Below are 14,486 nucleotides of genomic sequence, written 5' to 3' on the forward strand. Positions count from 1 at the left end.
AAGAAAAACTCATTAGTATGTGACATAAATAAGGCATATTTCTCACCGATTTAGTTCAGTGCTAGTAAATATACCCACAGAGTTCTGAATTCACCAGTGTTGTCAATTTATGATGCTGTTAAAGTGCTGCACTCAATATGCCAGCAAATTTGGAAAACTCAGCAGTGGCCAAAGCACTGGAAAAGGTCAGTTTTCATTCCAATCCCTAAGAAAGGCAATCCCAAAGAACGCTCAAACTACTGCACAATTGCACTCATCTCACATGCTAGTAAAGTAATGCTCAAAATTCTCCAAGCCAGGCTTCAGCAATACATGAACCGTGAACTTCCAGATTTTCAAGCTGGTTTTAGAAAAGGCAGAGGAACCAGAGATCAAATTGCCAATAGCCGCTGGATCATCGAAAAAGCAAGAGAGTTCCAGAAAAACATCTATTTCTGCTTTATTGACTACGCCAAAGCCTTCGACTGTGTGGATCACAATAAACTGTGGAAAATTCTGAAAGAGATGGGGATACCAGACCACCTGACCTGTCTCTTGAGAAACCTATATGCAGGTCAGGAAGCAACAGTTAGAACTGGACATGGAAGAACAGACTGGTTCCAAATAGGAAAAGGAGTAGTCTACGGCCATACCATCCTGAACGCGCCCGATCTCGTCTGATCTCGGAAGCTAAGCAGGGTCGGGCCTGGTTAGTACTTGGATGGGAGGAAAAGGAGTACATCAAGGCTGTATATTGTCACCCTGCTTATTTAACTTATATGCAGAGTACATCATGAGAAATGTTGGGCTGGAAGAAGCACAAGCTGGAATCAAGACTGCCGGGAGAAATATCAATAACTTCAGATATGCAGATGACATCACCCTTATGGCAGAGAGTGAAGAGGAACTAAAAAGCCTCTTGATGAAAGTGAAAGGGGAAAGTGAAAAAGTTGGCTTAAAGCTTAACATTCAGAAAACTAAGATCATGGCATCTGGTCCCATCACCTCATGGGAAATAGATGGAAAGACAGTTGAAACAGTGGCTGACTTTATTTTTCTGGGCTCCAAAATCACTGCAGATGGTGACTGCAGCCATAAAATTAAAAGACGCTTACTCCTTGGAAGGAAAATTTTGACCAACCTAGATAGCTTTATTAAAAAGCAAAGACATTACTTTGCCAACAAAGGTCCATCTGGTCAAGGCTATGGTTTTTCCAGTGGTCATGTATGGATGTGAGAGTTGGACTGTGAAAAAAGCTGAGCACCGAAAAATTGATGCTTTTGAACTGTGGTGTTGGAGAAGACTCTTGAGAGTCCCTTGGACTGCAAGGAGATTCAACCAGTTCATCCTAAAGGAGATCAGTCCTGGGTGTTCATTGGAAGGACTGATGCTGAAAGCTGGAACTCCAGTACTTTGACCACCTCATGTGAAGAGTTGGCTCATTGGAAAAGACCCTGATGCTGGGAGGGATTGACGGCAGGAGGAGAAGGGGATGACAAAGGATGAGATGACTGGATGGCCTCACGGACTTGATGGGCAGGAGTTTGAGTAAACTCTAGGAGTTGGTGATGGACAGGGGGGCCTGGCATGCTGCAGTTCATGGGGTCGCAAAGAGTCGGACACGACTAAGCGACTGAACTGAACTGTCAATTTACTGGGCTTTCCAATTTTACTACAAAAGAGAGTTTTCTTCATAGTACATTAGCTATCCTACCAAAATTCCATTTTAATAGAAACTAAAGATGAAACAGATGGAGTAACAATAAGTTGGTCATGAAGCTGACATATTGTGAAGCTTTGAAAATATATAGTATATCTTGATGTTAAAAAAGACTCATTTATATGATTTTATATCTTTAGTTATATCTTCATAGAGGTCAATCATTGAGTAGATGAAAATGATAATATATTAAGCTTTTACTGATTTTATGAGACATGAATTCATGTTTAGAAGTATGTCAAAATACTTTCACTTCCAAGAAGATATGGTAAATACATTTTTTTCTATCACTTCCACTTAGTGCAGTTTAAAAAACTTGAACATTATACTTAAAACTAACACAGGAAAACCGAAAAGGAGGAAGACTGGTTAGAGACTTGGGGACTCAAGGAATGATACATTGGTCAATTCCCAGGTTGTCTTTTGTTTTGATTTTGCCTCAGACATTCCTGACATGGGACTGGAGAAACCAGAGACCAAAAACCAGAGAGCTTGGACAAAAACAAAACAAAAACAAACCTCAAAAGCAACAATAACAACAAAACCCCATAAAACCACAAAACCAGAAAGACAACAAAAGTCTGCTTTTTCTAGCCAAGGACCAGGCAAAGGACATCTAGCTAGACAGAAAATATTTACATAATAACCCTCTATTACAGGCAAACAACAGAGAATAAACTATTGAATAAAGCATAGACAAACCAGCAAATGTTGAGTGGGGCCCCTAGATTTCCATCTTTGCCAGACTGTAATGAGGTGCCTCCAAAACTCCATCCACTAGAGAAAAACAAAACACTACTCATGTTTGCATAAAAACCTACACACAGATGTCCATAGTGGTTTTATATGTAATAGCTAAATCTGGAATCAGCCTATGTGTCCTTCAGTGGTTACATAACTGATGGTATGTCTATACCATGAGATGCTTGCATATTCAATTGCTCAGCCATGTCTGACACTTTGCTGCATCATGGATTATAGCCTGCCAGGCTCCTCTCTTGATGGAATTTTCCAGGCAAGAATACTGGAGTGGGTTGCCATTTTCATCTCTAGGGGATCTTCCTGGCCCAGGGATCAAACCCGCATGTCCTGCATTGGTGGCCAGATTCTTAACCACTGAGGTACCATGGGATAGTACTCAGCAATAAAGAAGAATAAACTGTTGTTGATACATGTGACAAGCTGGGTGAATTTTGAGAGAATTATGGTGGATGAAGAAAGCCAGTATCAAACATGACATTCTGGTTAAAACACTCTTGAAATAACCCCAACATAAAAATGGAGGACAGATTATGGTTTCAAGGGGCTAAGGAGTGTTTGCGAAGGAGAGGAAGGAAGTAAGCCTAACTTTACAAGGGCCATAGGAAGGATCTTGGGGGTGATGGAAATGTTTTCTCTTTGACTGTATCAGTGTTAATACCCCAGTTGTGATATTGGACTCTAGTCTTGTGATTTATTGCTATTGGGAGAAAATGAGTAAAGAGTAGAGGGTTCTCTGTTATTCCTCATAGTTCCACATGAACCTATAATTATTTTAAAATTAAAAGTGAAATTAAAATCCTCCAGTGAAAAGTAGACATTTTCCATGAATGAGATCAGATAGCACAATTCCCAGCCCAAAGAAGAAAATTTCTCACATTGATTCCTGAACACGTGCCTCTCATGAGCTGTTTAAACCTCTAACACTGAGTAGGCTTTCCCTGGATTTGAAATGTAGTGAGGATAGGTGGAGATATAATGGTCTTAACTAGAGGGAGCATACTGCCAAGATTGTTCCTTGAACTTCCTTTAAGGATTCATTGGATGTCATTTGGCCAAACTTTTAAGGACCTTCAAATCCCAATTCTCAGTTATGCATTTCCTACTGTCTTTATCAGCTTCCTCCTGGAAATAGTTTAAGGCGGTCTTTAAAGACTGTACACAGAGTCAGCTCATTAAAATAAAGATAAAAACCAAGAGTTGTGTAATGCAGGCAGGGAGAAAAGAGAGAGAATGTATTGCATTAAAAAATAAGTACGCCACTGCTTTTTCAGTAAAAATGAAAAAAACTTAATCTTGGTTTTCTGGTATCTTCAGATAAGGGGCATTATGGTTTATATAACTTCCATCATGACATAAAAGTGAGTATATTAGTTTATCAGGAGCGAGAATGTTTTGCTAGGAATAAATTCTGAACACAGTTTATTGTGTGGCTCTTAACTAGTGATATTTAACAACAAAATTATTTTCTTGCAAACGTGCTTTTACGTAAACTTCATATGATAAACTGTGTGGCTGTTTAAAAATAAGTAAAATTAACCACTACCAACAAAAGCACCTTAAACAAATGATAAAGCCATGGGGCGGGTTCTAGATTGAGTCACAGACTCAGGGTATCTGACTGTCTGGTTGCTATCCTGAACTCACATCTAATCATCATAACACTGGCCTCTACAATCAACTTGTTAGTTTCCTCAACATCCCCTGCTGACAGTCCTTCCTATGTCTTCCCAGCAGAATGCATCCCCTGAATAAGGGTCCCTCGTTACAGCTCTCCCCTTCTTCTCTACATCCCTCCCTCCTCTGGCTTTCAAAACAGGGTCCTTCTGGAGTCATTATTGTCTACATAGATCTCCAGCTACCCAGGTTGCTTTAACTTTCATAATTCTTGCTAATGTGATTTCTAGAGCATAGAGCAAAAGACTTGGCCATATAGGGCTTATTATTTCCCATGCTTCTTGATTATATATTCCCAGTGAGATTGCAAATGTCTTGAGAAAAGGATATATCCAACTACTTACTGACCTGTTGCTGGTGTTTAATTGCTCAGTTGTGTCCAACTCTTTTGTGTGGCTATGGACTGTAGCCCGCCAGGCTCCTCTGTCCATGGGATTTTCCAGGCAAGAATACTGGAGTAGGTTGCCATTTCCTCCTCCAGGGGATCTTCCCAACCCAGGGATTGAACCTGCGTCTCCTGCACTGGCAGGTGGATTCTTTACCAATGAGCCACAGGAAAGCCCACTTACTGACCTATCTCTCTGCTTATTGGTGCGATATACAGACTGAATCTAGCTAGACTCTTGGATCTGCTGCTTGCTAGCTATGCAACCATAGAAGTTTGCTTAATTTTTCTGAGGATTTGTTGCACATCTATGTGGATGTGGGGATAATTGAATTACATACCTCAGAGGTTTATGAGAACTGAATTAAACTATACATGTTTAGCTCACAGAACAGCATCTAGCACATTGTGAATCCTCAATAAAGTTATCTATTGTCATCTCTTCTCTATTAGCCCTGCGTGGGAGAATCTTTATCCAACCTTATATAATTAAAAGAATATCCTAAAGACAAAGCCTGTAAGCTGTTCACCAGAACATAAGTTCTCCTTTTCATTCTGTGTCCCCAATTTGACTTTATTTCCCAACTACTTTGCGAACAAAGGTTGGCCAATAGAATGTGAGTGTAGTGGTGTGTGTTTCTCAGACCCGATTCACTAAAAACTTCCCATATGTGCTCCTCCATACTTCCAGTCAGTTCAGTTCAAATGAAGCTGATCTGAGACTCTGAGACATGGGAGTCACGTGTTGAAGATGGCAGAGTCTCTGTCAGCCTGTCACCACACAAGACTGTTCACCCACCCGGTCAACTGTGTCAGGCTGCAAGAAATGAACTATTCTGGAATAAGATCCATAATGCATTTCTTGTGTCTGCTACTGCAGGTTATACAACCCTGCTCTTTCTCACAATGAGGAACTCTGACAATAGCGCATGCATGAAGCAGCCAGACGTAATTCAATGCCTCTCTCTTGGTGGGTCTGCCCAGTGGTCTTCCACTGTGGGCCTCCCATCAAACAACCACTTGCTTCCTCTGTCTGCCACACGTCTACATGCATGGCTAGTGTCTCCTACTCCGTGATCTGATGGGATTCCCACTGTGTCTTAATTTTAGATCTATTAAATAAGATCGCCTACCTTTTTTGAGTTTATCTTGGGATCCTCTGAAGCAAAACTTGCCTTTGTTGTGCAGCTCCAGTTTCAAGTAAGAGCATCCCAAACATTAAACATGACCCTCCAAATAGGTTTAACATTTTTCATATGACTTGATGGTAACAGAGAGATGTGTATGTGTGTGAAGATGTGTATTGGTGCATCTGTGACTTTTCTTGGTGATCTGACACAGGGCTGGCTGGACTCAATAACATATAAATTCATTGATTGATTGAACAAAACCTACTCCAACTTCCCATAACTACTAGAGCTAAAGTAAAGTGTTCTGGAAGCTCAGAGGAAGCTCATAGGTTGGAAAAGTTGGGCATGCTGGAGTAATCACTACTTTCTGTTCTTAGAAGCAGACTTATTCTGACTATTCATGCCTGTACATTCTCTTTCACTGGTTTGTTCATCCAACAAACATGGCTTTGTTTGAGATGATGGGCAAAGATGCATCAGTGCATATGACATTCTCAGGGGAAGGGCTGATGCATCTGCCTGTCTTGTGACTTGACTGAAGAGGTTACTCAGGAGACTTTATGAGACTTGTCTTCATGATGTTCTAATTTTAGAATTAGAAAACATGTAAGATAGGGGCAGTCATGTCTGACTTTTTGTGACCCCATGGACTATAGCCCATCAGGCTCCTCTGTCCATTGAAATTTCCAGGCAAGAATACTGAAGTGGGTTGCCATTTCCTTCTACAGGGGATCTTCCCAATCCAGGGATGGAACCTGAGTCTCTTGAGTCTTCTGCATTGCAGACGGATTCTTTAGCACTGAGTCACCTGACAAGCTTCTGTCAAAATAATACTGAGTGAGAAAAATTAAATTCCAACATAGAAAAGAAGAAAACCTTCATTTGAGGTATGAAGTGGATGCTTTCCTTGAGATATAGAGATTTGGGTGGGATTTCCTGTTAGAACCTCTGTGGTTTGGGAACTGAAATCCCTGCCCCAGGAAAGTGAAGTGCATGAGCTGTTTCTTCCTGTGAGACGCCTGAACTATAAGAAAGTGACTCTAAAACTACTCCCAGTGTGACTTAGTCCAAGTGGGAGTGAGGGCAATCGTGCGCCCTGAGGCTAGGAATTCTCAGATTCCTGGAGTAGAGTCAGAATGACAGTGTCTTGACCCACAGAGGCTTGTCATATTGTTGATGTGTGATGGAGGGTGAACCAGGACTAGTAGCCACAGAAAGTCAAGGTTGAGCAACAGCTAGTCTCCTTTTCTCCTCCGACTTCCCCTCGGAACTGCCTTCCCCATGTCACAGCAGACGTTACTGTTTGTGGGATGACCCCGCAGATGGCTGTGTGAGGACAAATTTGTGAGTTCCTGAGTTCCTCTTTTCTCTTTTTCCTTCCCCCCTCCCTGCAGCTGACAGCGCTGGGGAGAAAGAGAAGTGCTCTGCTGGTTGGGACAAAGCAAGGAGCAAGTCATGAGTTTGCTAATTCTCAAGGGGCTACAGTTGCATAGCAGGGATGCCCGTGGGGCTAACAGTCTTGGTATGACACAGCATTTTTTTTTTGTCCCTTAAATGCAGTCTTAGAACTTTTAATACCACTTTAAGTAACTAATCATAAGACTGAAAGCTGGATGTCTCCTGATTCAGCAAAACACATGCATCGACAGCAGCTGTGCAGTAATATTTTTAAAATCCAGGATCTTGGTCCTGAGGCCCGAGATACAAAGCAATTGATATATGACCATTTGGAAGTTTATTAAATGCTATAACTACATAGTCTCGTACAGTGCTTTTTAGTTCCAAAAGTTAATTCTTAGAGAAATCCAAGATAGTTATTCTAGGAGTGGGTCAAATCAGCTAGGTCCACTGACATTGGAGAAACATAATCTATTTGAAACTTCAGTTAGAGTGTGGATTCCTTCTCAAATAATCATTTGAGCTTATTTTGTTGGACTTTGTTTGAAGAAAATAAAAGCAATACTATAAAATATGATGTAAAAGCATGTGTATCTAAAGACTGTTTAGAATAGGATTCAATGGAAATAATCTAAGTACCTACCAGTGAAATACTAATCAAAAGAATCATATAGATTATTAAAATGGAATATCCTTGGCTCATTTAGAATATTTTATAAATATAAATTTATTTAAGATAAGATTTTATTATTACTAAAAAATAAAATCAGTTTTTAAAGTGTTTAACAGAAGAAAAAGGCAACAAAAACTATATATTAATGTGGTAAAATAATATATACATATATGAAATTTTATGAAAATATAAACATGTTGTAAAAGTTCTCACTGTACTGTATAAAAATACTATCTCAATATTAGCAATTGTCACTTCATGGTAGAATTACAGTTTCTTTCTTTTATTTTTCTTATATATAGGGGTGTGTTTGTGTGTTTGTAAACATGTATTGCTTGTGCCATAAAGATAAAGTAATCTTAAAATATTACATATTTCAGCCTAAAATGGAAGAATAGAACTGGAGCTCAGAATCTCTCTCCCTAGCAAGTAACAAAAGGAATCAAACATAGTAACAAACAAATAACATTCAACCAAAACCAAACAAGTTCAGAATGTGATGTTTGAGACAAAAACCTCAAAGTCTCACGTGGGTATGGAGTACAGTGGCTCCTAACTTTACCCCACATTCTAGTAGTCGTATTGGGTAGAAAAGTTGAATCTACAAAATTCTCAGCATTCTTGTTAAGATCTGTGCCCACAAAGCAGGAAGCAGGCCGAGCTGGGTGGATGAGAAAGTTATTTCAAGAAGAGTCAAGGACTGATCCTGTAGAGGAATGGCCATGTTAGCAGAGCCAATAGCAATGGACCCAAACATCCCTGGAGAGGCTTGAGATTACCCAGGACTTCTTGATGAATTTTGGAAAAAATTCAAAGCCCCAGTGGATACCCTTTCAGAACTAAAAATCCTTTCCCAATTAAGTGAAATGATACAGAACATTTAAGAAAATCCCAAAGGAGACAACAGAGCTTGTGACTGTCAATGAAAGATATACACATACCCAGCTGAGTTCTCCCTACCCCCACTTTCCTCACTCTACATGACTAGAAACTCTAGGCTGCAGAAAAACGAATGGAACGCTGATCAGGCTTCAAGGTGGTGAAGAAGTTCAGGCAAACAGGTTCTAAATCCAGCATGATGGGTATCAAGAAAAATTTAAATGCTTAAAGGAAAACACCTCTACTCACAACCCTACTGATGGCCAATGTGTGGGTTTTCCACACCCAGCAATTCTACTGTTCTCTGCAGACACGAAGTGATGTTCTACAGTTTAATTCCATTCTGACCCTAACTATCTGAAGTTAGTTAGCTCAGATTTCACACGTTAAGGGCTCAGTTCCCCAAGACTTCCCCTCGGCTTCAGATGCTAATCATAAGTCCTCAGGTTACCTCCATTTCTGGCCAGCGTGTGTGCAAGTTGTTTCAGTCATGTGCTAGGATGTTTCAGCTCTTTGCAGCCCTATGGCCTGTAGCCTGCCAGGCTTCTCTGTCTGTGGGATTCTCCAGGCAAAAATACTGGAGTGGTTTGACATTTCCTTCTCCAGTGGATCTTCCTGACCCAGGGATTACATCTGAGTCTCTTGCATCTCCTGCACTGGCAAGCAGATTCTTTACCACTATGTCCCCTGGGAGTTTCTGGCCAGCTTGGCTCTAAGTCAGGGATTCCCACCATCCCCTCCTCAGTTTCTATCATTTGCTTAAAGATACAGAATTCAGGGAAAGACTTTCCTTACATTTATGGCTTTCTGTTTTCTATAAAGGATATTATAAAAAATACGAATGAAGAGGCAGATGAAGTGGAACACAGGTAAGGGCTGGAAGAGTTCTGAGCTCAGGGGCTTCTGTCTTCATAGACTTGAGGTGTGTGAGGCTGTTGGGACCAAAATGGTTTAGGGTTTTTATGGCGATTTCATTATGTAATTTTGAGTGGCTGACTCATTTTCCACTGGTGATAAACTCAGTCTCCAGCCCCTCTCCCCTCCCTAGACGTCAGGGGATGGCGCAGTTCATGTTGTCATTCAGTTGCTAAGTTGTGTCTGACTCCTTGTGATCCCATGGACCGCAGCATGCCAGGTTCCCCTGTCCATCTCCAACACCCTGAGCTTGCTCAACTCATGTCCATTGAGTCAGCAATGCCATCCAACCATTTCACCCTGTCACTCCCTCCTCATCCTGCCCTCAATCTTTCCCAGCATAGAGTCTTTTCAATGGAGTTGGCTCTTTGAATCAGGTGGCCACAGTATTGGAGCTTCAGCTTTAACACCAGTTCTTCCAATGAATATTCAGGGTTGATTCCTTTTAGGGTTGACTGGTTTGATCACCCTGCAGTTCAAGGGACTCTCAAGAGCCTTCTTCAACACCAGTTTGAAAGCATCAATTCTTCAGCACTCAGCCTTCTTCATGGTCCAACTCTTACATCTGTACATATCTACTGAAAAAAATGAAGATTTGACTATATAGACCTTTGTCGGCAAAATGATGTCTCTGCTTTTTAATACATTGTCTAGGTTTATCATAGCTTTTCTTACAAGGAAAAATAATCTTTTAATTTTGTGCCTGCAGTCACCATCCACAGTGATTTTGGAGCCCGAGAAAATGAAATCTGTCCCTGTTTCCACTTTTTTCCCATCTATTTGCCATGAAGTGATGGGACCAGATGCCATGATCTTAAGTTTTTTGAATGTTGAATTCTAAGTCAACTTTTTCACTCTCCTATTTCACCCTCATCAAGAGGCTGTTTAGTTCCTCTTCATCTTCTGCCATTAGAGTAGTATCATCTACACGTCTGAGGTTGTTGAAATTTCTCCCAGCAATCTTGATTCCAGCTTGTGATTCATCCAGCCTGGTGTTTTGCATGATGTACTCTGCATATAAGTTAAATAAGCAGAGTGTGCAGATCATTCCAACCCTCTAATCACAGGGCAACTCCTCTGGTAAATCTAGCCCTCACTGTGAGGTTCACTAGGGATAACCAACCACCAGTCATCTTATTCGCATACAAAAAGATACCACTCTGGAGATTCTAAGAGCCTCAAAAACTCACCCCCAAAATAACAAGGGTTTTAGGAGCTCTGGGCCGTGAACTGGGGACTTAGACCAAATATATATTTCCTATTTTGTGCCTCCATGGTAGCTCAGATGGTAAAGAATCTGCCTGCAATGCCGGAGACCTGGTTAGACCCCTGGGTCAGGAAGATCCCCTGGAGAAGGAAATGGCTACCTACTCCAGTATTCTTGCTTGGGAAATCCAATGGACAGAGGATACTGGTGGACTACAGTCCATGGGGTCTCAAAGAATCAGACTTGACTGAGGAACTAATACTTTTTTCATATTTCTTATTATATCACAGTATTAAATACTATATCTAAGAAATAGGTCTAGGTAAATATAGGTCAAAATCCATTTAGTTACACTTGCTTATTTTGCCCTTCTCTAATACTACATATTTGGTTCATCAGCTAATTCCATCAGCTCTACTTTCAAAATATATCTAGAATCAGAACATCCATCACCTCTTGGCCAAGTGGGGACTGGTCTCCCCACTTCTGAACCTGCATCCCCTAGGGTATTGTCTCAATGCAGGACAATCACTATAAAAATGTAAGTCAGTCTTGTTGTATTTTATTAAATGGTGTCTTATCTTAACACAGAGTAAAATCTAAGGTCATTACTAGGGCCACAATACCCTACATGGATTTTCTGACTTCTTGTCCTCTTTCTGCTCTGCCTGCTTTCCTCGAGCAACATGATTTTCTTGCTGATTCTGGAACATGCCAAACACATTCTTACCAGAGGCATTTGCATGAACTATTGAATGCTCTTCCTTCAGATACCTGCATGGTATTTCATGACCACGCTTAATTCACATCTCTGCTTTGATATCACTTAACCAGAAAGGCCTTTCTTGATCACACAAAATATAAAAGCACCCACCTTTCTGTATTTACTTTATTTTAATTTTTCCATAATATACCCATATCTACATGTAGAATATATTTTATATGTATGTAAACTGTATTGGGTAAATACTATATTTGCTATATATCTATATATATATAAATGCCTACCAATAGTACATAAATACATGCATACATGTTACCTTATCATCTGACACACAGTCCCACAGACACAAAATTGCAAACAAACTCCATGAGTGTAAAGACTGTTTTCTCAGTGTTATAACCCCATGCTTGGCACAGTGCCTGGTGCATGCTGAGTGTCCTCACTAATTAACATTTGTTTCAAGAATACTCAACAATTAAGGGAAACCAAAGATATAAAGTTAAGCTTTAAATACCCAATAAAATGCAACTGTGTAATAGCAAACTATTTTTGATTGAAGGATTGGGGTCCAGAGGTGCTGACTCGTTTGCTCATGGAGTTACTAAGATGGGAGGAAAAGTGTGGGCTTTGGAGTCAGGCAGATCTGGAGTTCACCGTTTCCTAGCTGTGTGATTTTTATATAAGCTCATTGTCCTTTTACTTTCTCATGTGGAATATTTAGACTCCACACCTTGCAGAACTGTCAAAATAATTAAAAGCAGTACTGAATGCATGGAATTTTTCTGTTGCTGTAGAAGTAAGACAGGAATCCACAAATGAAAACAAGGGGGGCACTAAAGACTCGCATCGTAAAGAGACATGAAAGCAACTGGTCCTTCTTCCCAGCCCCAGTGCTTCTAAATGCAGCAGAGTTAACACCACCGCCCGAGACGTCACCATTCTTTACTTCCAGAGTGGGAGAGGAAACAGAAAAGAGAAAGCCTCTGGGGAGGTGGGCTTTTAGGGGAGTTTGGTGGTAGTGATGAATGATTTTACCTCCTCATGAAGGAGGAGGACAGATTCTCCTGCCCAAGTGATAAGAAGTATCCTACAGAATTGTAGACACTAGCGATATCTATGGAGGGGGGAAATTGGTATCTCCTCCCTGGCTGGATGCTTTCTGAACTGTAGAATATTTGGTCCCATCATCTTGGTTTTTGGTCAGATAAAATAGAATCTGGTGAAGGAGTATAGCATCACCTGGAATTATAAATGTTGCATCCATGATATTAGTGGCTTCTCTTCTTCCAGAGAGACTAGGAGGTTCAAAGCGTGCTGGTGCAGACCATGCTAGCATGGGTAGTGTTTCTGGTGAAAAAAAATTGTATCCAGCTCTGTTCTCTGGACTTCCCTGGTGGCTCAGATGGTAAAGAATCTGCCTGCAATGCAGGAGACCAGGGTTCAATCCCTGGGTTGGGAAGATCCCCTGGATAAGGGAATGGCAACCCACTCCATTATCCTTTCCTGGAGAGTTCCATGGACAGAAGAGCCTGGTGGGCTACAGTCCATGCCGTTGCAAAGAGTTGAACATGACTGAGTGACTAACAGCTCCACTTCACTTGTAGCCCTAAACTCCATAACACTTAGAAGACCTCAGTGGGTCCTGTGACTCCATACAAAGGAGAACAGAGTTCAAAAGAGGAAACAGAAGGGCCAAGGCTGACCAAGAGGCCACGACACAACCAAGATGGTGCTTAACAGGGAGAGGGGCCAGAGGAAGATGCTATGTCCTACTCTATGAGGGCGCTCTTAAAGATGAGCAAGACTCAGAGAGCTGCATGGCATCTCAGGAAAACCACAGACAGAATTTATACTGAGACAGCATATCAGCAGAGGCCATCAGCAGTGATGGGAACAGACCAAGTCACAGGATATCAGAGGAGTCTCTACGCCACTCCTACGGGTGGTTATGAGTGAAGATTCTTCTCTTCCCCTTCCTCTTTCCTCCTCTCTCTCCTCCTTCTTCTTTGTGTCCTTTTTTATCTTCCTCCTCCTCTTCCTTCTCTTTAATATCGATATATTACTGCGCACATGCTCAGGTGTGCCCAACTCTTTTGAAGCCCCATGGACTGTAGCCCACCAGGCTCCTCTGTCCACAGGCTTTTCCAGGCAAGAATACTGGAGTGGCTTGCTGTTTCCTTCTCCAGGGCATCTTCCCAACCCAGGGGTCAAACCCGCATCTCTGGTGACTCCTGCATTGGCTGGTGGATTCTTCACCACCAGTGCCACCTGGGAAGCCTCATAGATATTTTAGAAAGAATGTCAAAGAATGATTTGTGAGAAGTTGCATGGAGGTTTGTGTTTGGATGTGTGCTAGGGACGAGGAAGCGGCACTGGCATGGAGGAATGTGGTCAGAGGCAGAACAGATACTCCTGATGCCACAGGGAGAGCCTGAGAGGGAAAAAGTGTCAGGCAGGTTTGGACATTTCAGGCATCAGCATATGTAGGAGTCCCCATCTTGCTGAAGCTGTTTACGTCTAATGGGGACTATTTAAACTTTCAGGAGACTCTGGTCTAAGGTACTCTTTTTTTTTAATGCTTGGCATTTACTCATTTTATTTTTATTATTTAATTTTTAATAATTTTATTTTTATTTATTTATTTTTGACTGTGCTGGGGCTTCATTGCTGCATGGACTTTTCTCTAGTTGTGATGAGCGGGGGCTACTCCCTAGGTGCAGTGTGCAGGCTTCTTACCGCGCTGGCTCCTCTGGTTGTAGGACGTGGGCTCTAGGGCATGAGTGCTCAGCAATAGTGAAATGCAGGCTTAGTTGCCCCATGGTCTGTGGCTCTTCCTGACCCAGGGATGGAACCCGTGTCACCTTCATTGGCAGGCAGATTCTTTAACACAGCCACCAGGAAAGCCTCATACTCTCTTTTTTTTTTAAGTTCATGGGCTTATCATAAGACTTTATTCCTAGCAGAAAGTATTTTAAGTATACCTTTTAACATAAAGTAGGGAAGTTGTAGCAAATTCCAATAAAAATAATTTCTGAGTAA

Source organism: Muntiacus reevesi, chromosome 11, assembly GCF_963930625.1.
Source record: "Muntiacus reevesi chromosome 11, mMunRee1.1, whole genome shotgun sequence".
Classification (NCBI taxonomy): domain Eukaryota; kingdom Metazoa; phylum Chordata; class Mammalia; order Artiodactyla; family Cervidae; genus Muntiacus; species Muntiacus reevesi.